General features: G+C 45.1%; 1 protein-coding gene across 2 annotated transcripts in view; it reads right to left on the reverse strand.

Moving 5' to 3' along the window:
• Positions 1 to 26,658, reverse strand: part of CNTN5 (contactin 5) — a 2,189,536-nt gene that overhangs the window by 840,050 nt on the left and 1,322,828 nt on the right. The gene's annotated exons all lie outside the window — the stretch shown is intronic.

A 26,658-nucleotide genomic window follows, 5' to 3' on the forward strand; every position in this document is an offset into this window, starting at 1 on the left:
ATATCGTGTATCTAGTGTATTATTATAATCAATTACCTCAAGTAATTGTGGGCCTGCCTTTAATTCTGCATAACGAACGCACGTCCGTGTGAGCTCGGCTCAAGCCAAAAACGCTACCCAGGGTTGGTTCCTGACCCGATATAGGCCCATTCACGGACTGGGCGTATATCTAAAATAGGGACTGGTGGCAGCATACCAACTGGGGATTGGGGAAGGCTGGTAGTGACGGTCGGAGGTTCAGATATATATATTCCTGGCGCGGCCAAGGAAGATATATATACCGCCCTCACTACAGAGGGCCCCGATACCCAGTAGGTTACAGGACAGTCTCCCTGGCGACCGCTTATCCTAGGTGCAGTTCCTTGACTGACCTGAGGCTAAGAGGGCGCTAGCGAGTTGTGCTGTGTAGTGACGTTACGGTTTAGTGACGTTGAAGGGATAACACACTACCGTGTCCCCTGCGCTGGTTGCAGCTTCCTGGCACTACTTTCTCTAGGTGCAGTACCTTGACTGACCTGAGAGGTAAGGGGGCGCCAGAGAGCTGCACCCACCGGCCGGCTTTCATCACATTGGTGGCAGAGCGGTGGGATTGCAGAATAATAGTGTTGTGGGACCCCTACTCCCAGGCACTAAAGACTGCCAGTGGTAACTTCCACTGCTGGAGTCTTAAGGTCAGCCCAACATTAGACGGTCAGGCTAAAAGTATAACAAGGTGTGTGCAAACTCAGGGTTGCAGCGGTGTCGGTTACCAAGATGGCAGACGGCACCAGGAGCAAGACCCTGCAGGAGGCTAATGCTACGGTCCGTGTGGCAGGAGGGGAGGACATTGTTACTCATGGCGAGGAGGAGTCCAGCCCGGGCACCTCAGGGAGCCAGTCCCCAGTATACGGTCCCGCAGTGGGCTGCCCACCACCTACCCAGCCCAGCCTGTCCAGATCACAAGCCCTTTTACAAGCGGCTATGGCAAGTCTCCAGTCTCATGGCGATGCCGTCTACAAAACTCTCCTGGCAGCATCAGAGAAGGCAGCGGAGGAGGAGCGCGAAGCTGCGGAGCGCCGGGAGGCTGCGGAGCGTGAAGCTGCAGAGCGCCGGGAGGCTGCGGAGCGTGCAGAGCGAGCTGCGGAGCGCCAGCACCAACTGGACCTGGCCCAGCGGGGGCTTCCGCTAGAGCAACCAACCCATCAGGAGACCAAGTCGTCCAAAGTCCGAGCTGAGGACTTCCCTCTACTGGAGAAGGATGGGGACCTGGACTCCTTTCTGGTGGCATTTGAACGGACCTGTCTTCAGCACCATCTGGCCCGGGATCAGTGGGCCAGATACCTGACCCCCCGTTTGAGGGGTAAGTCCCTGGATGCCTTGGGGGACTTACCTGCCGGGGAGGTACAGAACTACGACTGCATCAAGCGGGCCCTGATCCGGCAGTACAACCTCACTCCCGAGTCGTACCGCCAGAAGTTCCGGAGCCTGCTGCGTGGCCCCAAGGACACCTGGACCGATCATATGCGGGCGCTGTTGAGAGCCGCAGAGCACTGGACCTCGGGTCTAGCGCTTACTACCCGCCAGGAGGTCCAGGAACTGTTCGTCACGGAGCAGTTTTTGTGGAACTGCCCAGAGGACCTCCGACAGTTCCTCCGTGACCGAAAACCAACAGGGGCTTCTGCTACAGCCGCCCTGGCAGACGAGTATGCCAATAACAGGGCGCCTGAGCTGAAGAAGTCTGCCAGCAGCACCTGGAGAGGGGGTAAGCCCAGTCATGCCCCTGTTTCCCCGGCCCCTAGAACACAAGGGGTGTATCCCCCTGTTGCCCTCTCCAGGCAAGGACCAGACGTAAGACGTTGTCATCTATGCAACAAACCAGGACACTTTAGGGCTGAGTGTCCCCAGCGCCAAAAGACCCCATCCCAGTCCCAGAGAGCGCCCAATGTTTTGTGTGTGGGAGGGGGTGGTGGTAGGTCCCTGGACAACATCCAACCCGTCACCATAGGCCGTTCTGCGGTCATGGGACTGCGGGACACGGGCGCTGAACGAACACTGGTACGGCCTGAGGTGGTGTCCCCCCAGGACTTGGTACCAGGAAAGACTCTTTCCGTCTCCGGGGTTGGAGGCGTGGAGCCGGCACTTCCCGTTGCCATGGTGTATTTGGACTGGGGTGCCGGAAGGGGGATGCGGGAGGTGGGAGTAACGCCAAATATTCCCGCAAATGTTTTATTAGGGACCGACTTGGGGCGTCTAGTATCGCAGTATGTACCCTCTGAACCCCCAAGTTCGGCCCCCCAAGAGTGTATTGATTTGTCTGCTGCTAATGCCAACCATGTTGTATGTAGTGTGTGTCCTGCTGAGGAGGAGGGAGTGAAACCTGAGGGTAACACCTGCACAGACACAACACAAACAGGGTTAGTGAAAGCAGGTGGGGAGTGTGGGGATGCCCGCAGAGGTGCTCAGCCGGCGTGCCGTGACCTCTTGTCCTCCGGTGAGGGAGGGGGCGGGCAGGATTCTGTAGAGGGAAGCTCAGGGATGGAGAGGGGGGCAGCTACCGGCAGTGTAGGGCTCCCAGGGGTATCCAGGCTGCTGAGTATAGGCCCACTGCAGGGGGAGGAACAGGCCATGGGAGGTGGGGGTGTCCCAAGAGAGGAGCCGCCAGGTAAGACCCCAGGGCAGGAGTTCCCCACATCCGAGATGTCCAAAGGCCTAGGAAGCCTGCCTGATCGGGCGGCTTGGTCAGAAACAGAGGGGAAGCAGGCACTACCCACGGTCACAGCGGTCATAGCCGCTGTCACCAGGAGTGGGAGCGCCGGAGCCCAAGGAGCCTTGCAGAGGTCCGACGGCTTCCCCACTTCTGACCAAGTGTCTGCCGGGTCAGACAGCGGCCAGGTGACATGCCCGGAGGGGCTGACAGAGGATGTGGCAGTTTCGTCGATTCTGGCCACATCAAGTCAGGAATTTCAGGCTGCGTTGGAAGCAGACGACAGCCTGAAAGCTCTCAAGGAACAGGCGGCACAGCCTCCCATGGAGTCAGACTGCGAGCGTGTGGTCTGGGACCAGGGACGGCTGTACCGGGTAACGGTCCAGCAGGGTTCACCGGAGGCGTGGCCCAGGGACCGACAGTTAGTGGTACCCTATCCGTTCAGGGCGGAATTGTTGCGGATCGCACACGAGATTCCGATGGCCGGACTCCTAGGGATCGCTAAAACCAAGGCCAGGATAGCTCAGCATTTCTACTGGCCTGGGATGGGAGCCGCGGTGGGTGCCTACTGCCGTTCGTGTGACACCTGTCAGAGGGTGGGGAAGGCGGGGCCGCGCCCCAAAGCCCCACTGGTAACTCTGCCAATCATCGAAGAGCCTTTCTCGAGGGTCGCTGTGGATCTTATTGGACCTCTGTCCACTCCCAGCCACTCCGGGAAATGCTTCATACTCACGGTAGTGGACTATGCCACCCGGTACCCGGAAGCGGTAGCTTTGTCGTCCATTCGGGCCGACAAGGTGGCTACCGCCTTACTGGAGATCTTCTCCAGAGTGGGTTTCCCCCAAGAAATGCTCACCGACCGAGGGACCCAGTTCATGTCGCGGCTGATGGAGTCCCTCTGTAAGCAAATGCAGGTGCAACATCTGGTGGCCAGCCCGTATCACCCACAGACTAATGGCCTGTGTGAGCGGTTCAATGGCACCTTAAAGCAGATGCTTAAGATGTTGGTCGACTCCCACGGGAGAGACTGGGAGCGTTACCTCCCACACCTCCTATTTGCTTACCGGGAGGTTCCGCAGGCCTCAACGGGGTTCTCCCCCTTTGAGCTCCTGTACGGGCGACGGGTACGGGGCCCCCTGGCTCTGGTGAAGGAAGCATGGGAAGGGGATTTGGCCACCCCCGAGGTGTCGGTCATCGAGTATGTCGTGCGCCACCGGGACAGGATGATGGCCTTGGCAAAGCTGGTGCAGGACAATATGGCCCAGGCCCAGGCCGACCAGAAGCGGTGGTACGACCAGAATGCTTGTGAGAGGACCTACCAGGTGGGTCAAAAGGTGTGGGTACTGGTCCCCGTACCACAGAACAAGCTTCAGGCAGCCTGGGAAGGTCCCTACTTCGTGCACCAGAAACTCAATGCCGTCACCTATCTGGTCACCCTGGATCACGCCCGTGGAAGGAGGAAGGCCTTCCACGTGAACATGATGAAGGCTCATCATGAGCGGGAAGCGACTGCCCACCCAGTGTGCAACCTTCCCGAGGAAGGAGAGGTAGAAACCCTCCTGGATCTGCTCACCCAAGCCAAGGCGGGTGGGTCCATCGAGGATGTGGGGGTTGGCCACCAGCTCACGGAGGACCAACGGTCCCAGCTGGGGACCACCCTGCACCCCTTCCGGGGGCTGTTCAGCAGCCTGCCCGGAAGGACTGAGATGGCTGTCCACGACGTGGACACTGGCGATCACCCGCCGATCCGGCGTTCAGCATATCGGGTCTCTTTCGAGGTGCAGGGAAACATGCGCCAAGAGATAGACGAGATGCTGAAGCTGGGGGTGATCCAGGCATCCAGCAGCGCGTGGGCCTCGCCTGTAGTCCTCGTACCAAAGAAGGACCGAACTACACGGTTCTGCGTGGACTACCGGGGGCTCAACGCTGTAACGGCCACCGATGCGTTCCCCATACCACGCATCGATGACCTGCTCGATCGGATGGCCGGGGCTAAGTACCTGACCATCATGGATCTGAGCCGGGGGTACTGGCAGATTCCTCTGACCCCCGCGGCAAGGGAACGCTCTGCCTTTATCACCCCTTTTGGACTGTACGAGTCCACAGTGATGCCATTCGGCATGAAGAATGCCCCTGCCACTTTTCAGCGGATGGTCAATACGCTGCTTGAGGGACTTGAAGGGTACGCGGCTGCGTACTTGGACGATATTGCAGTCTTCAGTCCCACTTGGGAGGATCACCTAGAGCACCTGCGGCAGGTGCTCGGTCGGATCCACCGGGCAGGCTTGACCATCAAGCCGGAAAAGTGCCAGCTGGGCATGAGTGAGGTCCTCTACCTGGGTCACCGGGTAGGCGGGGGGGTTCTGAAGCCAGAACCGGGGAAAGTGGATGCCATCGCATCCTGGCCCACTCCTAGGACCAAAAAGCAGGTGATGTCCTTCTTGGGGACCGCCGGGTACTATAGGAGGTTCGTCCCACACTATAGCACCCTGGCCAAGCCCCTGACGGACCTCACCAAGAAGAAGCTGCCCGTCGCAGTCGACTGGACAGTCGCCTGCGAGACAGCTTTCGGGGCACTCAAGGCCGCCCTAAGTAGCTCCCCTGTACTGCAAGCTGCCGACTTCGACCGGCCGTTTGTGGTACAGACCGACGCCAGTGACTTTGGCCTCGGTGCTGTGCTAAGTCAGGTCAACACGACAGGCCAGGAACATCCTGTCTTGTACCTGAGCAGGAAGCTACTGCCCCGGGAGGTGGCTTACTCCACGGTGGAAAAAGAATGCCTGGCAATTGTATGGGCCCTGCAGCGTCTGCAGCCCTACTTGTACGGGAGCCATTTCACCGTGGAGACGGACCACAACCCCCTCAGCTGGTTACACACGGTCTCTGGGTCGAATGGCAGGTTGCTACGCTGGAGCCTCGCTCTCCAGCAGTACCACTTCTCCATTCGCCACAGAAGAGGCCGTGACCACGGTAACGCTGACGGGTTATCCCGGCAAGGGGAGGGTGCAGAAGGACGCACGGGGGAACACAGGAATGTGCTACCCCCTCGCGCCCTCGTATAGGGGGAGGTGTGATGAACCTGTAGCCGCCATCTTGGTAATGATAAATCATATCCAGGGATGGCCACACTTCAGCAGCCCCCACCCTTGGGACCTTCTGTTAAAACGTCAACTAGATAGTTTCCCCCCATCCAGGCTCCTGTAAGATAAGAAGCCTACTTAACACTTGAATGCTAGGAGCTTCAAAGACTTCGAGAGGAAACACAGCCAGCAGGGGGGGGTGCTTCGTCTATCTGTACCTGACCATTTGTCCCATAGGACTAGTTTCTTTGTCTGTCACAAGCATGGAGGCATAAGATATAGAAACATGAATAGTACACGCATGTTGCGTGGGATGGGCCAATAAAAAAATATCACGGCGTCCCGGAGCCATTGCGCACACAAGCCTCCGCGGTAGACGTTTGTACGTGCTCTGGAAGCCAAGATATAGCGCGGAGCCATTCCTGAGGACCGTATGGTATCATAATTGATATCAAAGGGTCGGTTACGGCGGCCCGAATCCATGGGAACCCCTGGGGGTATCATGAGACCATCCCAGAAGAAGTTATTGGGTTCCATAGAATTTGGGCTTCTGATCGAAGTTAGACCTGAGGGTGGAGACTGAGCCAGCTGACCTCACCAGCAGTGGGCGGGACGGGGCAGGTAAGATAGCAGGACAGACAAGAGATAAGTCAGTTGTTGACCCAAGAGTGGTGTGCTGAACATCTGAGCACCAGCTGAGGCCACCAAGGGGAGGAGCAGTTTGACCATGCGGTGGTAGGCCTCAGCCTGTAACAAAGAACCGTGCCTGCGACCGCAGAATCCTCTCCCTGCGTCACAAGAAAATCAAGAAACCGGTAACTGATATGCTGTGGTGATTCTGTGTGTTGTATTCCATTGTTGTATAGTTTAGCCTGACCTTATACCTGTGTATATTTAGTTGTATATCGTGTATCTAGTGTATTATTATAATCAATTACCTCAAGTAATTGTGGGCCTGCCTTTTATTCTGCATAACGAACGCACGTCCGTGTGAGCTCGGCTCAAGCCAAAAACGCTACCCAGGGTTGGTTCCTGACCCGATATAGGCCCATTCACGGACTGGGCGTATATCTAAAATAGGGACTGGTGGCAGCATACCAACTGGGGATTGGGGAAGGCTGGTAGTGACGGTCGGAGGTTCAGATATATATATTCCTGGCGCGGCCAAGGAAGATATATATACCGCCCTCACTACAGAGGGCCCCGATACCCAGTAGGTTACAGGACAGTCTCCCTGGCGACCGCTTATCCTAGGTGCAGTTCCTTGACTGACCTGAGGCTAAGAGGGCGCTAGCGAGTTGTGCTGTGTAGTGACGTTACGGTTTAGTGACGTTGAAGGGATAACACACTACCGTGTCCCCTGCGCTGGTTGCAGCTTCCTGGCACTACTTTCTCTAGGTGCAGTACCTTGACTGACCTGAGAGGTAAGGGGGCGCCAGAGAGCTGCACCCACCGGCCGGCTTTCATCACACCTATATTTATCTTATCGGCGTATGAGCTTTGCTTTACATGCAGAATTCAGTTGAAATAGCAAATAAGAATACTGAGTATGTTTCCAACAAGCATGCACAAGTGATGTCGGCACCTTGGGATATGTGACTTACTTTACATGTCAGTGTCAATACTTAGCTTTGATTGACTCCTCTCATGATAGAAACAGTTTTTGGAAACTTTGGGGTTGGCGGAATAGAGATCCATTATGTTGTCTGTACAAAAAGAGAGAGTCCGCACCTGTGCAACTAGTGAACAAATCCCTTGGACCGCAATCCAAATGAGAGACAAAAGAAATCCACAGCTTCCAACACGACCTGGTGCTTACTAACAATAGAGTGAATGTCCAAAACAATGAAAAAAGGGAAAAAAGGTAGCACTCACCGATCTTCTTATTAAAAGCCAACAATTTATTAATCCATTAAAAATGGTACAGGGGGAGAATGAAAGGAAACCTCCGGACGACAGCCGATTCGCGCTGCCTTGAGCTTCAACGCGTCCCAAGCCTTGGGACCCGTTGAAGCGCAAGAAGGCGCGAAACGGCCGTCGTCCGGAGGTTTCCTTCCATTCTCCCCCTGTACCATTTTTAATGGATTAATAAATTGTAGGCTTTTAATAAGAAGATCGGTGAGTGCTACCTTTTTTCCCTTTTTTCATTGTTTTGGAGATCCATTAAGTTAATTATCAATTATCACTTAATGGTACTGGTATTACCTTACACCAGTGTCTCCCAAACTCCAGTCCTCACGGCCCCAAACAGATCAGGTTTTCAGGATTTCCTTGGAATTGCACACAATTTCTGATGCCTTGGGAATAATTTCATCACCTGTGCAATACTAAGGAAATCCTGAAAACAGGGTATGTAGGGGACCGTGAGGCCTGGAGTTCGGCCAATTCTGCTTTACACAGACAAGACTAGATATGTAATACCCCTGATGAAGCTGTGTATATGGCGAAACATGTAGGAACCTTCATCCAAATGTTTTGCTTTTAAAAATTTATTGTCACGGGTGTAACAGACAGTCACCCTACAGTTGGTTGCAGAAGATCTCTTTGTTTGGCATTACAGACACCTTCTTAGCTGTCTCACTCTAGGACCCAACGGCTACCTCCCTCCAGCTAATTGACACACAGGCTGGGTGTTTAAATACTGGCTGTTGCTAGAGGGAGGTGCCAGTGATATTCACATGTCTCCTTGGGAAGGCTTGGAGCAAGAGCAGTTCTTACTTCCTCTCTGGTGCTAAGAGGACATGTGTGCAATCTCTCTGAAGTTGACTCAAGCTAAGCTACTTCCCCCTTGTCTGTCTCCCCTTGCAGTCTTTAGTGTTTAGTGGGGACTGACTAGCGCTTACCCCCTCCCCCCCCCGTTCCCTAGCCAGACCCTAGCTCTAGGGAGAGACCAGGTTTTAGGTTCCTGCTTGGTGATTGGTGAGCAACCAATATAGGGAAGGTAAGGAAGACAGGGTGATATTAGATCAGCCTAGGAGGTATCCACCCCCTCTATCCTTAGTGTCTGGGTTCCCTTCCCCTCATCCCTTTGTGTGGCACTCTGTCTTTCCTACACTGTGCGTGACATTTCTGGGTCATTTCTATTTATTTTTGTATTGATACTATACAGCATCTGTAACCCTTATTTTATACCTATGTTTGCCTTCCTTTGACTTTCAGTCCTCTAGTATATGAGTAGAGGGATAGACCTTATCATAGCCCATATCTGTCTGAGATTGCATAGTGGTAATACACACACCTATGTGTGTTTTTTTTTTCAATTTTATGACTATGTATTTAATAAAGGATCCATTTTGCTATATCTGGAGGTGCACTCACTATTTCTGTGCTTTATTCCTTGTTCTTTCAGATTCCATAAAACAGAGTAAGTCTTTCCTAGTAGTACAGAATTATAAGATACCATGCGTCAGCACGCGGATGCCTATGGTTCGGCAGTACTGATCTGTAGGGACTCTGTGTTCCTCGGTGCTGGCTCTGTGCCCACAGATCTGAGGTCTATCTATTTGGACTGTCAGAAAAGTAAGACATTCGGCTTTCCTGACTAATGAATATAAATGATCCTGCTCGATGGGACATGGGTGTGAGGTTTTACTTGTTGCATTAACATTATGTTTCAGCCTTGCCAGTAATTACTCAACTATCCATATTCAATCTGCATTTACTTTCCTTGTACTTAAGGTGCTGACTCTTCAAGGTCTTTCAATTAACCTATATTACTGCAGAATGAGCCGGCCTAATCCCTAATCAGTTTTTGAGAACTGAGAAATAGTGCTCACAGTGCGCGGACAACTGCTTTAAAAGTAATTCAATCATTTTAATTCAGTCAGACTTTCTTGGATCCAATCACCATTTTGAATTCCTATCTTCACCGGAGTTAGTAATGAAGTCACTAAAAAGTGAACCCCGACGTGTCAGACGGAAAAAGGAAATGTAACCTGTGGTTAGGCATGACGCATGGAAGCCATAGTCTAGATCAGTGGTGCCCAGCAGGTGGCTTTTCCTACTAATATGCAATGACAACTTAGTATTTGGAGTTGGGCAAATTTATTCGAGTGGAATTAAATTGTACTCAAACTTTACAAAAATCCATATTCTCCAGAATGCTAATTTTTCTGTAAGTCGTCTTCACACAAATTCATCTGACAACCATTTGGTTGTGTGGCACCCCAGGAGTCCGGTTGCCACAGCGGCATTGCCTCCCTCACAAGGGGGTGATGCCATGCCTGGAAGCAAGGAGGGATCCCCTAATCAGGTATACTAGCATGCAACACTTTCCTGGCTCCAGACCAGCAAGCGGAGCTCCTCCCCTTAGCAACTGGGATCTGGAGGCGGGGTTAGTTAGTGTGAGGAGAACAGAAAGGAGTTGAAGTCAGGACGTCGACGAGGAAAGACCTAGGGAGTGGAGCTGCACGGCAGTTCACCCCAGAGGGAAGCGCAGAAGGTTGTGGGGCACTGAAGGCCCAGCAGCAGAAACCAGAGGGCAGGAGACTGCAGGTCTCCTGGCCCCATCAGACGCCCAGAGGCTCAGCAGCACATAGGGCCCAGCACCACCACGTGGGAGCGACACTGCAGGAAGGCCCAAGCTGCCTGCCATACGTGTGAGCACAAAGACGTTTTACTCAGGGATGAGGGCCACAGCATAACTATACGCAGCAGGGCCAAAGAGATAGCGCAAAGGGAAGGCCTCCAACTTCACCTGGCGAGGTGGATCCCCCAACTTGCTTCCAGGCCGCCCAGACCTCTACTACCAGCTAGTACCCGTGCCCCGGTCAGCCTAACCACTGCAAATAAAGATAAGAGGAAACCGCCATTAAGTTGTGGACTGATTATTAACTGCACCATCCCCTGCACTACACCGCACAGCAACATCTATAAAATCACCTCTTCCTGCCCTGGAGCTAAGCTCTACCTGGGGAGAGCCAAACCAACTTTGCTGCATTAACAAGCGCTCCAGAGGATCTGCTCCGCAGCGGCGGCTTCCTTTAGCCGCATACCACAGGTGGCGTCACGAACTGTATATAAGAACTTTAATTCCCCTGTAAATATCTCCTTTTATTGGCCGCCCTGGGTCACGGACTGGGTCACCGCCACTGTGACATCTCCCCTAGCAATGACCGGCTCGGCACCGAGTACCCCACGGCCCAGGGGGCGCGTCAGTTGCACCATACAGACCAGGCAAAAGGCTAAAAAAGCAAACAAAAATACTAATACTGACCTCACCGCTAACCTCTCCGATAACCTCTGTTGCTTGTTATCCCCCATACGGTCCTTGGCATCTATTCTTACCGCTGCCACATTTTGAAACTCTAGACATCTTCACGCTGGGCTGATTCTTCCGGACACAACTAGGTCCGGGACGCATGTACACGGCTGAGTCTTGGGTGGAAGCCCTAATCTACAGTGCGCACCGTAAGGTTTCATCCCACGGTGGCAGTAAGAATACGTGCTAAGGACCATATGAGAGAGAGCGATGGAGGTGAGGGGAGTATTAGTTGTTTTTTGTTCTACTTCTTAGGCTTTTTTATGTCCCTAGGTCTTTCCAGACCCAAAGTTTAATAAGTTTATTTTCACACTAGGCTGAGTCTTCTGGATGCAACTAGGTCCGGGATGCATGCGCAGGGCTGAGTCTTGGGTGGAAGCCCTGGTCTAGAGTGCACATTGTAAGGTTTCATCCCACGGCGGCAGTAAGAATAGGTGCTAAGGACAATATGAGGGAGAGCGAGCGACAGAGGTGACCAGTGAGGGGAGAATTAGTTGTTTTTTTTCTTAGGTTCTTTTATGTCCCAGAGGTCTCTCCAGACCTCAAAGTTTAATAGGTTTAATTCAATTTGCGAAGAATAAATTCACTACAAATCAAATTTCCCTGTATAATCCGTGCAATTTGGCAAATTTGAATGTCGTCAAATCCGCTCATCTCTACTAGAATGGGTAGGTTTAGAAATTTCTCCAGTCCTGCCGCAGCCAGTTACCCCTTCCCTTCTTCCAAGGACCATAATATTTTTTATTTTTCCATCAAACTAGACAAATAAGGGCTTATTTTTTTTGCAGGACAAGTTGTAATTTTGAATTATACCATTCATTTTAAAATATAATGTGGAAAAAATTCAAAATGACACCTGTAAATGTGAGGGCTTGTTTTGCGTTGTCATTTTGATTAGTATACTTTTGCATTTATTTTGCTCACTTTTTTTTACTCACTTATGTAGTGCCATTAAATGCACAGTGCTTTACAGACATCATCACTGTCCCCATTGGGGCTCACAATCTACATTCCCTATCAGTATGTCTTGGAGTGTGGGAGGAAACCGGAGAACCTGGAGGAAACTCACGCAAACACGGGGAGAACATACAAACTCCTTGCAGACGTTGCACTTGGGGGGATTTGAACCCAGGACCCCAGCGCTGCAAGGATACAGTCCTAACCACTGAGCCACCATGCTGCTCTACCATTAGATACAATGTCTTTGTCAATTTCCATTTCATAGTTTTGGGGGGAGATGATTTATATTTGGATGATAAAAAAAGTTTATGTTCTTATTTTTTAAGATTTTAGGGATCATGCCCTTTTAATGCCTCTTTCAGAGATTGACAGCGGCACTTCAGTGGTTAAACAGCAGCGATTGGAGTTAGTATAACCTACTCGACACCTCAGCACCATACATCTGAAGTGGGTGTCAGGAAGGATTTAAAAAGGGGTTGCTCTGGATTGAAAAAACATGGCAGCTTTCTTCTCAAAACAGCGCCACATCTGTGCTTGGGTTGTGTCTAGTATTGCAGCTACAGTGCAGTACATCGATGCACAAAATCAAGCATACTATGTGGACAAGCGTGGTACTGTTTTTGGCAGCCGCAGCTTTCCGGGGACATGACAGCTGATCATGAAAGCAATAAAAGGCAACCAAAAGATCATAGCCCAAAATTGTATCAATAAAAACGTCAGCTTGGCACACAAAATAATAAGCCCTCACCCGGCCCCAGATCCCGAAAAGTGGAGACGATATGGGTTTCGGAAAATGGCGACTTTCTTTTTTTTTTTTTTTTTTAATAAACTTTGGATTTTTTTTCACCACTTAAATAAAAATGAACCTGTACATGTTCGGTAGCTACGAATTCGTGATGACCTGGGGAATCATAATGGCAGTTTTAGCATTTGGAATTTTTTTTCCAGTTTTCCAGTACCCGATATGGTAAAACCAATGGGGTCGTTAAAAAGTACAACTTGTCCCACAAAAAATAAGCCCTCACATGGCCATATTGACTAAAAAAAATGAAAAAGTTATGGCTCTGAGAAGAAGGGGAGCAAAAAACGAAAGCGCAAAAATGGAAAATGGCCCCGGGGTGAAGGGGTTAATAGGTGAACTCTGTCTTAAAACTGTAAAACCCCTTTAAGATGTCTTTGTAGTAGCAATAAAATGTATTGACTCATGATGCTGTATGTTACATTTGGTAGTGCATTTTAGGTAACTATTCTGAATAAGCTGTCGTATGTGTTTATGATGTATAACACAATTTCTGTATTTTGCATTTTTCATCAATTTTCAGCTGTCTCTGAGCTAGTGGGTAGAGACAAGCTGATATGATGTTTCACATACGCAGCAGACACGGACATAAGAGATTCCTGCTCTCCTGTTTCTCTGTAGCACATGTTCAGGAAGCAGCATGGAAGACCTTACACAGCAATACTGAGAAGTGTAGCTGTTATTCCAGCTCTAGACTGAGATAAAACACTTACTAGAAAGAAGCATGACAGGTACTGTATGTGGGTATGTGGGTATGTGTGTCTTTGTCTGTTTTCTCCTTTTCATCTCCACTTTACAGACTTGTATAAGCACTCTCTTATTGATACAGCAGTCTGATTTGTTTTCACGAAGATAGAATTTTGCTGTTTTTAGGGCAAATAAAAAATTCTGGAGGCTGAGGAGGGGAAGAGGAAGGAGAAGTGTCTCAAAGGAGGTAGTTCTTTGATAAGACACAATACTACAAAGTTTCTTATATTCATTTGACCTTGTACCTATAATACAAAATAATATGGTGTATATTAAAAATAACCTATTGTTTAAATCAGGTTTTTGTGTTAAATTTATTTTTTTTAATTTTGTCAATGTTTTTGTTCATATCATTGGATATATATTAATTGGAAATATACTAGTGACTACAGAGGAAGGGGGAAGACTTGGGTATTCTTGTCACAAGTAAGCTGAGCAGAGGTACTCAATGTCAAGCAGCAGCCACAAAAGACTGCCTATACCAGCAGCAAGTGTAGCTGAGCTCCGCTCGCTGCGGTTACCCTCTATAATGCCACTATCATTCTCTGGCAGCAGCATTATAGGTGCGTGGTCCAAGCACTTATCGGCACACCCACAAAGTGATTGCTGGACACTGATGGATTGCCATGGCAAATGGGGTCTGCTGATGGCCCAAATGGCTGCCATGATGGTGCTCCTGTGATATTCAGCCTTTGACCTGGCTCCACAGAAGACCATGATTTTCTGTATACAGTTATATGAAAAAGTTTGGGCACCCCTATTAATCTTAAGCTTAATGTTTTATAAAAATTGGTGTTTTTGCAACAGCTATTTCAGTTTGATATATGTAATAACTGTTGGACACAGTAATGTTTCTGCCTTGAAATGAGGTTTATTGTACTAACACAAAATGTGCAATCTGCAGTCAAACTAAATTTGACAGGTGCATAAGTATGGGCACCTCACCAGAAAAGTGACATTAATATTTAGTAGATCCTCCTTTTGCAAAAATAACAGCCTCTAGTCGCTTCCTGTAGCTTTTAATGATTTCCTGGATCCTGGATGAAGGTATTTTTGACCATTCCTCTTTACAAAACAATTCCAGTTCAGTTAAGTTTGATGGTCGCCGAGCATGGACAGCCCTCTTCAAATGATCCCACAGATGTTCAATGATATTCAGGTCTGGGGACTGGGATGGCCATTCCAGAACATTGTAATTGTTCCTCTGCATGAATGCCTGAGTAGATTTGGAGCGGTGTTTTGGATCATTGTCTTGCTGAAAGATCCATCCCCTGCGAAACTTCAACTTTGTCACTGATTCTTGAACATTATTGTCAAGAATCTGCTGATACTAAGTGAAACCATGCGTCCCTCAACTTTAACAAGATTCCCGGTGCCGGCATTTGCCACACAGCCCCAAAGCATGATGGAACCTGCACCAAATTTTACTGTGGGTAGCAAGTGTTTTTCTTGGAATGCTGTGTTTTTTTGCTGCCATGCATAACACCTTTTTGTATGACCAAACAACTCAATCTTGGTTTCATCAGTCCACAGGACCTTCTTCCAAAAAGAAATTGGCTTCTCCAAATGTGCTTTTGCATACCTCAGCCGACTCTGTTTGTGGCGTGCTTGCAGAAACGGCTTCTTTCGCATCACTCTCGAATACAGCTTCTCCTTGTGCAAAGTGCGTTGTATAGTTGACCGATGCACTGTGACACCATCTGCAGCAAGTTGATGCTGCAGCTCTCTGGAGGTGGTTTGAGGATTGTCCTTGACAGATCTCACCATTCTTCTTCTCTGCCTTTCTGATGTTTTTCTTGGCCTGCCACTTCTGGCCTTAACAAGAACTGTCCCTGTGTTCTTCCATTTCCTTACTATGTTCCTCACAGTGGAAACTGACAGGTTAAATCTCTGAGACAGCTTTTTCTATCCTTCCCCTGAACAACTATGTTGAATAATCTTTGTTTTCAGATCATTTGACAGTTGTTTTGAGGAGCCCATGATGCCACTCTTCAGAGGAGATTCAAACAGGAGAACAACTTGCAAGTGGCCACTTTAAGTAGCTTTTCTCATGATTGCATACACCTGGCTATGAAGTTCAAAGCTCAATGAGGTTACAAAACCAAAAAAAGTGCTTTAGTAAGTCAGTAAAAAGTAGATAGGAGTATTTAAAACAAGAAAATGATAAGGGTGCCCATACTTATGCACCTGTCAAATTTTGTTTGAATGTAGATTGCACATTTTCTGTTAGTACAATAAACCTCATTTCAAGGCAGAAACATTACTGTGTCCAACAGTTATTACATATATCAAACTGAAATAGCTGTTGCAAAAACACCAATTTTTATAAAACATTAAGCTTAAGATTAATAGGGGTGCCCAAACTTTTTCATATAACTGTATATCAAAACATAAAATGAATTAACCCAAATGGCAAACATGATAAGAAGAAAAAAAGAAAAATAGAAACGCAAGATGCAGTTTTTCAGTCTCTACAATTCAGTAAAATAAGAAAAGAATTGCAATAAGAAGCGATCAAAGCATTCTATCGGCCGCAAAATGGTATTGATAAAACCCCCAGTTTATCCAGCAAAAAAAAAACAAACAAGCACTCCTACAGCTCAATCATCGTAAAAAAATGTATGGGTCTTGGCAAATGGCGACATAAACAAAAATAATTATTTTTACAAATTTTTGAAACCTTTTTCGTCACTAAAATAATAATACCAAAAAAAAGAAAATGGACAAGTTTGCTATTGCCATAAATGCAACAACTTGGAAAATTAAGATGCCCAGTTATTTTGCCATCCAATAAAAAAAAAGGAAAAAATTCTGAATTATGTTTTTTTTTTTTTTTTTTTCAACTTTTGGAATTTTTTTTTCCCAATTTTCCAATACATTGTATGGTAAAATTAATTGTGCCATTCAAAACAACAACTCGTCACATAAAAAAAACAAAAAACAAACGGGATGGAAATACAAAAATGCAAAAATGAAAAATTGGCTGCATCGGTAAAGGGTTAAACAATGGGTCATTTTCTTACCTTCTGCCATAGGAAATCTGGGTTGGATATAGGATTGGTCTTTCATGGTACAATTTATTTATTTTACAAAAAACTACTAAATTAATATAATTCCCTTGTAAACAGCACCTTACACGTAACCTCACATCACAGAATCCACTACAAATAAACACCGCATTGACATTAAGCCAATTTGTTCCTGAATTGTGTAATTAAAATCCTCGCTAACTTCAACCACTGTATCTATGATTCAAAATGAGAAATGTCAAGTGCGGCTTTCCAAAACTCTCAAGAGTTTTAATTTTATCTACACTGCCGTAACAAGAAACACTTGTATCCTGTAGGTTGTAGTACTTCTCCTCTTCCAACCTTTCCTTTCAAACATTTCCCCCAAGCTTCAACATAAATTGATATTGAACTAGAATGTTAGAAGTTCTGTATATTTAAAAAGGTCTCCTGGGGCGTAATCTGGCAATAACTTCTGCAACAAGAGCAGAACGATGCAATATTCTTCAAAGAAGAAGGTGATGACAATAGTATTATCGTGAGTTCACTTTATTTCCTATACACTACTGAAAGTGGGATAAAAATACATGTACAATGCAATTAAAAGAAAGAAACACAAACACCTAAAAAACTGTTACTTGACTTATGAGTAAAGATGAGCTGAACTTTAGAAATTCGAATTTGCCATCTTTGACAAATTTTGTCCCAAAAAATTTGATTTGCTGCGAAGAAATTAACGCGAATCTCAATAATGGAAAGTTTGTAATTGCTCGTAAAATACACGTGGGGGAGTGGAAAGAGAGAGAGCTTACACTCTACAGGAGTGAGAGAGGACCCCACTGACCATAAGAGCTTACACTCTACAGGAGAGAGAGAGGACCCCACTGACCATAAGAGCTTACACTCTACAAAAGAGATAGAAAGAGGACCCAGCTGAAAATAAGAGCTTACACTCTACAGAAGAGATAGAAAGAGGACCCAGCTGAAAATAAGAGCTTACACTCTACAGGAGAGAGAGAGATGACCCTGTTGACCATAAGAGCTTACACTCAACCGAAGAGGGAGAATGAAGACTCCTCTGACAATAAGAGCTTACACTCTACAGAAGAGAGAGAGAGGACCCTGCTGACCATAAGAGCTTACATTCTACAGGAGAGAGAGAAGACCTCCCTGGCCATAAGAGCTTACACTCTACAGGAGGGAGAGAAGACCCCGTTGACCATAAGAGCTTACACTCTACAGGAGAGAGAGAGGACCCCATTGACCATAAGAGGTTGCACTCAACAGAAGAGGGAGAATGAAGACTCCTCTGACAATAAGAGCTTACACTCTACAGAAGAGAGAGAGAGGACCCTGCTGACCATAAGAGCTTACATTCTACAGGAGAGAGAGAAGACTTCCCTGGCCATAAGAGCTTACATTCTATAGGAGAGACAGAAGACCTCCCTGGCCATAAGAGCTTACACAGTACTGAAGAGAGAGGATCCCACTGGCCATAAGAGCTTACACTCTACAGAAGAAATATAAACTTACCCAGTGACTCTGGAGATTGAAAATGACTCTGCTGTACAAACTGTGCTCCGCTTGGAGCCTCTGATCTGTGATGTCCCCGGTACTGACCCCCACTGACTAGATGTCATAGCTGCAGGGCATTATGGGGAAGCCCACATGGTAATGCAAAATCATATTTGCCTGCTCTCTGATAATTCATTGTGGGAAATGGTGTGAGACAATTTTTTTGCGAACTGTGAATCAAACCTCAAAATATTTGAATTCACATTAATCCACAAATTTCATGAAATTCTTCTCATACTTGATCCTCCACTGATCATCTGCTCATCTCTACTTATGAGATCTAATACCAGAAGATCTTGGCATCACAATGCCATTTCTGTCGTTTGACCTCCCCCCTCAATGTGTATCCCCTCAGCACTAAGTTGCAGGGATCACTGCTACCTCTATGCCTCTTTCAGCTATGACCCTGCAGAAAACGGCTGTAATTTTTCTTCCATTTTACAGCCACAAGAGTTTTACATGCTCTATGGTTCTATTGAAGTAAATTTGGATAAGCATCAAAACCATAAAACCCAACACAATCTTGATGACGGGGTGTTTTGGAGCAGGAGATCCTGATTCATTAAGAGTTGCACATCTCTTAATGAATCAGACGAGGCGCGTAGGGGTGTGCACCGTAATGTCTGCCTCCCATAAATCTGACTCCAGCCTCCGCCCACTTTGTCAGAGATGGGGCTAGAATGGAGTGAAAACCCCAGAAGTTCATTTTTTTGTGAAACCTCATGTTACTTCCTCTGTGCCCCCCTCTCGCTAGACCTGTGGATTTACTTTAGTGAAAATAAATATCTGAGTTGTCGTTGTTTCCCCCGAGCACTATGTTAGTCTGAGAAGTGTGGTCTGTGTACCTCTCTCACTACTGAATAAAGTCAGGTCTCAAACAGTTTGGTTCACCTCTACTTTTATAATAAAAAAAAAAGGTGTAGAACATATACAGTAGTAAATCAATCACATATGATTGATCTGCCACCATAAATAAAAAAATCAGTTGTCTTAGTAGGTATTAGAAGACCTTCACAGACATGTCTAATATATCTGGGTGCTATTTGTTCTATACAAATTGTCCAAAATATCACCCCATTCATTTTTGGCCAATTTTATTTGAGCACATGTGCATCATGGCCCATTACCCAACTAATTAATGGGACATTTGGTATAATGTTGTGGCACAAGAAGAGACAAAAAGTTCAATGGGGTCCCTGTTGTGTGACTCTAAGATAGTCCGTAATATATTATGTGGTAGATTGCCTCACTTGGCTGCACATAGAGGTAGACACAGGAACACTGTCTTTTTAAATCTTCCATTGTGGTTTATTAAGACAACGGCATAAACCACTGCAATGTTAGGAAAAAAAACACGGCCTTCCCGACCTAACAGGAAAATCATTTCACCCATCGAATGATAATTTTGCTCATTCGTTGGTTGATCGCTTGTTTAGAAGACCTGATAGTCATGAACGAACACACTCGTTCCCCAGTTAACGGCTCATCTAACAGAAGCGTAACTCTACTTTTCAGCAATGTGGGTAAGAACATAAGAAGCATTTTGCTAGAATCTTTTTGGGTAAAGTTCAAAACTGAATATTAGTAATAAAAGAATTTATAGCCAATAGGTGTTGTCACTTTTATATAATACAGCGCCACCTGGCAGCATTTTGCCATAAATAGCAAAAACAAGTAAATAAGTCGTCAATTATTTAGCATTTCTTTACTATGAATGGTGACACTAAATAAAAAGTATAGACTATTCCAGGATAATAGTAAAAATTGTTTATTATTGCATCTACAAATTAACGCTCCACCATTTTGGCCTGTTATTCCTGCTGCCTATAGGAACTGTGATGATGACGAGCCACATTAATGTCACTTATACTATACACACACTCAAATACATGCACACTATACTAAAGGTATACAGACAAATGACCAGAGGAGATGGATATGAGAGGCCACCACCCAGCCCTTCAGAAAATATAGATAAAAATAGCTTTGCAAACTTTTCTGGATCTCATAATGACTGGGGCTAATTATTATGTCACCGAAGAAACCATTGGGGACAAGTCTGACACGTTTCCTTACGTAATACAAAAGCCTTTTTTTATTTCTGTAACATTTTGCAAACGTTGGCTGGAAAATGTCAATCTATCCAGCTGGTTGATAGGAGAATTTTATTCTTATATTACCTGGTGTTCTTTAATTTTGACTGAAAAAAAATCTAAATCCATTTTAGGATAAATCTAAAAAAAAATTAGCATGGCGCCCCATAGGACATTTCTCTTAACTTTCAGACTTTCTTTAAAATGGACGTGCAGGGAATTTTCAATTTAATCCATCACATTAGGTTTGATTAGTTGTATTGTGCGTGTCCTTCAGGTTCCAGACAGAACAGTTTGATTCCTGTCTAACATTTCGTGAAGGGGGGAAATCTTCATTCTAGAGCCCCTTTTTTAACCCTAGAGGAGAAATTCTCAATCTTACCTATATGACCATTCTCCAAAGTTTACAATTTGACAAGAACACCAATGCGCTAGACTCCTATTGAAGTTACAGATAAAATTGTAGACTTGCATTAACATACAGGAGCCTGGAGATGTTCTAAAAAGTGGCTTTTCTCAAGTCATGACCAGTAGCGAAAACTGTACATAAGATCCATGGTTTGTGCCAAGAGACACAATGGACTTGAAAGTGCCGTCTTGTCCATGTTTTCACATTATTATTACTAAAGGGAAATGTACAGCGAGGCTTCCTCAGAATAACATTTATTCACCCAAGACATTTGCAGTCAGACCAGTGAAGATCAGCTTCTCTAGAAACAAATATTCTTATAAAAAAATGTCAGTAAGTCAGGTATTAATTTTCTCCATAATATTTTGAATTATGACATATAACAGCCTACTAAATGGGGATCCAAAAGAGGACTAGCACCTAAAATGTATTTTTTAAATATCTAAACACTTTTGTAATTTGCTTTATTAAACAATATAATACACTTTTTTCTATCTAGCTAATCCTTACATGTGTTTTTTTTACTGTACTTTCTATGATATTTTGTTTGAGAGTAGTCTCAAGCATGACGTCACAGGAAGCTAGAGCTGCACTCACTCCCAGCATCGTCCATTGCACCTCCTGGAACAGGACGTCACAGGGGGCAGTGTTGCAATTACCAGCTAGTTTCTTGCATCGCTGCCCTCTCTGAAGACTTCCTGGATCCTGGGTAATAGAAGTTGTAGGAGATGTGAGTGCAGCGCCAGCACTATACTTCTGTCTCCACCATCGCCGTAGCTTCTAACTGTGAAAGATGTTGGCAGGGGGCAGAGATAGCAGCAGTGAGTGACATTGGTGCCAACGCACAACCTGTAGCACCGCCCTCAAACTAATTGTCAGCAAGGGGCAGTGCTTTAAGCAGTGAGTGACAACAGCACCACCCCGTAATGATGATTTATTTGAGGGCAGTGCTAGAAGCTGTTGGACAGCTCTGGTGTCACTCACTGATTCTATCTCCACCCCCACAGAAGCGACGGTGTCAGAAACAGAAGAAGAGTGCCGATGCTGTACTCACATCTGTCACAGCATTCCATCCTAAAGGATCCAGGTCATCTTCAGAGGGCGCTGATGCATGAAACTAGTGAGGAACTGCAGTGCTGTACTCTGGTCCTGTTCTGGAAGGGGAGATGGATGCTGATAGGAGTGAGTGCAGCCCCAGCCTCCTGTGATGTCATGTTTGAGACTCCTTTCAAATGAAACATCACAAGAAGTACAGTAAAAGCACCTTTAGGTTTTTATAGGATATGGACAACTGTAGAGTATTATGTAATAAAGCACATGACAAAAGAGGTTAAGGTGTAAGGATAGTTATTTAGAAAATAAATTTTAGGTGCCGGACCACCCCTTTAACATTCTCTTGTCCTAACAGACAGGCATGGGGGAGAAGATTTGTTCTGCATCTTGTTAACCTATAGCAGGAGGGAAAAATAGCTGGTCAAAGAAGAGGTGATAACTGCTTCTAGGTGCCAGCCATCAGAGGTAGGGCTACGAAAACAGCCAAGCACAGATGTTCAACCAAGCACAGAGTAGCAAAATGAATTATACTGTTGGTGTAACTCCTAAGTTGAAGAAACATTGTAATTCACTGTGCTATACTGTTTCTATAATTACTATTCATTTCTATGGGATTTACGTAAACAGCATTGTGTAGCTGCGCTTCGGTAAATGGGACCTTAAAGCAGTTACTCCAGATTTGGCCATGAAAGGTTGAGATGAAAATAATTCTTTTAGAGGAAAGTGACCTATTGAATAAATAATTTTTTTAGTTATAAATGTTATTTAATAATTTTCGCCAATGTTTTTTTTTCACAATCTTTATTAAAAATAGAAATCTTGTAATTCTCACACTGACCACTGATGATTTTCAGGAAATGCACACATACATTAGTCACAATGAACAGACCCCTCCCCTATCTTTCGTACTGAAGCATCTAATGAGCGTGGGCAAAGTTCATTGTGAAGGGTGGGTGAGGAGGTGAGCTTGAAATCACCAATTGTGATTGGTGGATCCTGTGTTATCAGCTGTGTATATAGCTATTACCTGTCATTTTATTCTCACCTCTGATGATAAGGAGCCTGTTGAAAACTCTTCCTTAAAGGACAAGAAGTATGAGTCTAAAAAAAAATGCAGTGGCCAGTATGAAAATTGCAAGATTACTAATTCATTAATTTTTTTTATAAATATCATAATATCATGATATAAAAAAATAAATAAAATAAAAACACATGTAATACGAAAACCTGAAGTAAACAATAGGTTGTTTTCCAATGACAGCTTCCCTTTAAGGGAATAGGTTGTCTCATGAAAGACGATAATTGTCTATTGACATCAATATCCGATCAATCAGGATCTAAACAATGCAATCTCCATCAATCTAGAACAGCTTCGGGGAAATAGCACTTGGATACCTACCAAGGCAAAAAAAGTTATAAAGTCTATCAGAAGCTTTTCATAATAATAATAATAATAATAATAAAAATAATAATAAATAATAATATAACAAATAATAATGACAATGAAAAAATTATAAAAATACAATAATATTAATAATAACAACAATAAAAATAACAACAATAATAAAAACCTTTCCAACAATAATCTGCTGTGTAAATTACACTAGGACTACTGCCCTATAATCTTCCCGGGAAAGTATAGCATTACCCTTACCCTTCACTCCGATAATAAATAATGAGAAGAGGGTAACAATATTTACTGATAAGAATTTGTGACACGGAACAAGACATTGTGCACTTGTAACTGCATATAATGAAATTCATATTGTTATCCCGGCTCTCGCAGTTAATCACATTATGCATGTGCACATTTGTTACAGCTCTTAAGGAGTAATTTAACTGTGCATTTTAATAATGTTTAGCAGGTAAACATCAACATCTTGGAGTCTGGGAAGGGTTCTTTATTTAAATAGTAATCACATTTAAGAGGCTGATTTGCATTGATGCGATTTAAGTTTTCTTCTTATCTGCGCTTTCATGAACCTCGCTGCCATTTCTGTGACAAATTGTTTTATTACAAGATCCTTGTTCTGCAAAATGAAAATTCTACAAGAAAGTCTTCAGGTTCTGCTCTTCAAGGTGGGAAAATCGGTACCCTCTGCCTTGAAAAAAAAGGGAATAGCGGACCCAGATAGTCCCTCCTCTGATATTATTGTTGATAACCCCTAAATGTTGCCCAATTGGGATTCAAAAATGGTCTCTCATATAAAAATATTTTGGTTGTTTTATCCAGCAAGCGAGTTTGTTTAGGGTCTGCATTAATGTAGGGGTCTGCAAAAAAGGATGTTTCTCCAACCATTTTGGAAAATCTTTTCTTACATCTGCATGATGTGCAATCCCTCTGTTATGTTTCTAGGAAATGTATAACAAATTGACAACAAGGTGTCAGTAGAATGTGTCCCTATAGAGTCTGATGATGATTAAGCTGGGGTCTGCATTAATGTACAAGTCTGGTCTGGGGTCTGCATTAAATTGACTGTTCCAAGTTTGTAAGATATCCCTTATCCATAGAATGGGGGATAACGTCCCTATCTCTGGGAGTGTCCAATCAACTTTGGATCCTCACCCAATTCCGAAAAGCTCCATTTGAATCGAGTGGAGATTGAGCATGCGCACCTCCTCTCCATTTGGAGTGCCGAGAACCAACCGAGTGCAGCGCTATCTTGGGCGATTGCATTGGGAATGAATGGAGTGGATGTACTTGGCCTCCACTCCAGGTGGGGCTCTTCAGAACCACATTATCGGGATCAGTGGGGGTCTCAGCAGTCAGACCCCAGTAATCAGGAAGTTATCTCCTATCTTTGGAGGGTCTTAGCAGACACAAAGGCAACTTCAGCTCAACCAGGGCAGGATCTTCTATGCACGAAACCTTGCAGTGCGCCAAGGGATTAACAAAGGAAGAAAATCCAGCAATGATTAAGGACCACATCTGAAACATGTTTGCTGTGGTTCATTTCCTACAAGTTTGATTTTTCAATAAACTTCAAGTTTTTATGGATCTCCTCCCTTTGCTGGATTTTCTTCTTTTACTAACTTTTAATCTTGGTACATACATTCAATCCGAGGTCTGAATTAATGGAGAGGTCGAACTTGGGGTCTTGTCATATGTTTTAGTAAATATTTACCTTCTATATAAAATAAGTATTCTGGAAAATCTTTCCTTAGATCTCTATATTAAGCAATTCCTCTGTTATGCCTCTTGGAATGTATCAACAAATGTTCCTTTTCCACTTCTCTATAGAGAATGTTCCTGCACAGTCTGACACTGTCCACTAGGTTATGATTGGACCCCCTGGTCAAAATTACTGTTATCGTGAACAGTTAAGCAAGTTGAAGATGAAATGATCTCTAAAAGGCCTAAAGTTAAAGATGACACATTTCCTTTGTATTTTAGGCAAAAAATATATATATTGATATTTTCATCTTTTACATTTTAAAAAGTACAAAAAGGAGAATGGGCCTATGCAAAAGTTTAAGCACCCTTAGAGATTTATGTGCTCAGATAACTTTGACCAGGGTTTCAGACCTTAATTAGCCTGTACTGGTTATGGCTTGTCCACTATCATCGTTAGGGAAAGCCAGGTGATGGAAATTTCCCAGCTTTATAAAAACCCAGCCTCCTCTAACCTTGTGCCAAAAAACAGCAGCCATGGCTTCTTCTAAGCAGCTACCTAGCATTCTGAAAATGGTGGAGGCCCACAAAGCAGAAGAAGGCTATAAGAAGAGAGCAAAGCGTTTTCAAGTTGCCCTTTCCTCAGTTTGAAATGTAATTAAGAAATGGCAGTTACCAGTGGAGGTCAAGATAAGGTTTCGAAGACCAAGCAAAATTTCCAGTGAGAGCTACTCGTAGGATTGCTAGAGAGGCAAGTCAGAACCTCTGCTTGACTGCAAAAGATCTTCAGAAAGATTTAGCAGACTCTGGAGTTGTGGTACATTATTCTACTGTTCAGAGACACCTGCACAAATGTAGCATTCATGGAAGAGTAATCAGAAGAAAACCTCGTCCTCACCATAAAATTCAGCATCAGAAGTATGCAAAAGAATATCTAAACAAGCCTGATGCATTTTGGAAACATGTCCTGTGGACCATTGAGGTTAAAATAGAACTTTTTGGCCACAATGATCAAAGATATGTGTGGTGAAAAAAGGGCATAGAACTTCAGGAAAAGAACATCTCGCCAACCATTAAGCATGGGGGTGGATCAATCATGCTTTGGGGTTGTGTTGCAGTCAATGGCACTGGTAACATTTGACAAGTAGCGGGAAGAATGGATTCAATGAAATTTCAACAAATTCTTGATGCAAACATAACACCACCTGTAAAAAAGCTGAAGCTGAAAAGAGGATGACTTCTACAAATGGATAACGATCCTAAGCACACATCAAAATCCACAATAGACGACCTCAAAAGGCGCAAGCTGAAGGTTTTACAATGGCCCTCAGTGTCCCCCGATCTCAACATCATTGGAAATCTGTGGCTAGGCCTTAAAACAGCAGTGCATGCAAGAAGATCCAGGAATCTCATAGAACTGGAAGAATTTTACAAGGAAGAATGGATGAAAATCCCTCAAACAAGAATTGAAAGACTCTTGTCGGGCTACAAAAAGTATTGACAAGCTGTGATACTTTCAAAAGGGGGTGGTACTAGGTACTAACGATGCAGGGTGCCCAAACTTTTGCATCAGCCCATTTTTTCCTTTTGGAACATTTTTAAAATGTAAAAGATGGAAACATATATAAATATTTTTGCCTAAAACACAAAGGAAATGTGTCATCTCTAACTATAGGCCTTTTAGAGATCATTTCCTCTTCAACTTGCTTAACTATTCACAATAACAGTAATTTTGACTAGGGGCGCCCAAACTTTTACATGCCACTGTAGATATGACTGCAACCTTTGCAGATGTTCCCCTTGCTGCCCTTTCTTTTCCTCTCACGTTCTCTGTTATTGAAACATGCTGCAGCTGCATCCCCCTCCTCCTCCTGATTTC

This window comes from Phyllobates terribilis, unplaced genomic scaffold (assembly GCF_046119375.1).
Source record: "Phyllobates terribilis strain yellow unplaced genomic scaffold, ASM4611937v1 Scaffold_2__4_contigs__length_985480577, whole genome shotgun sequence".
Classification (NCBI taxonomy): Eukaryota; Metazoa; Chordata; class Amphibia; order Anura; family Dendrobatidae; genus Phyllobates; species Phyllobates terribilis.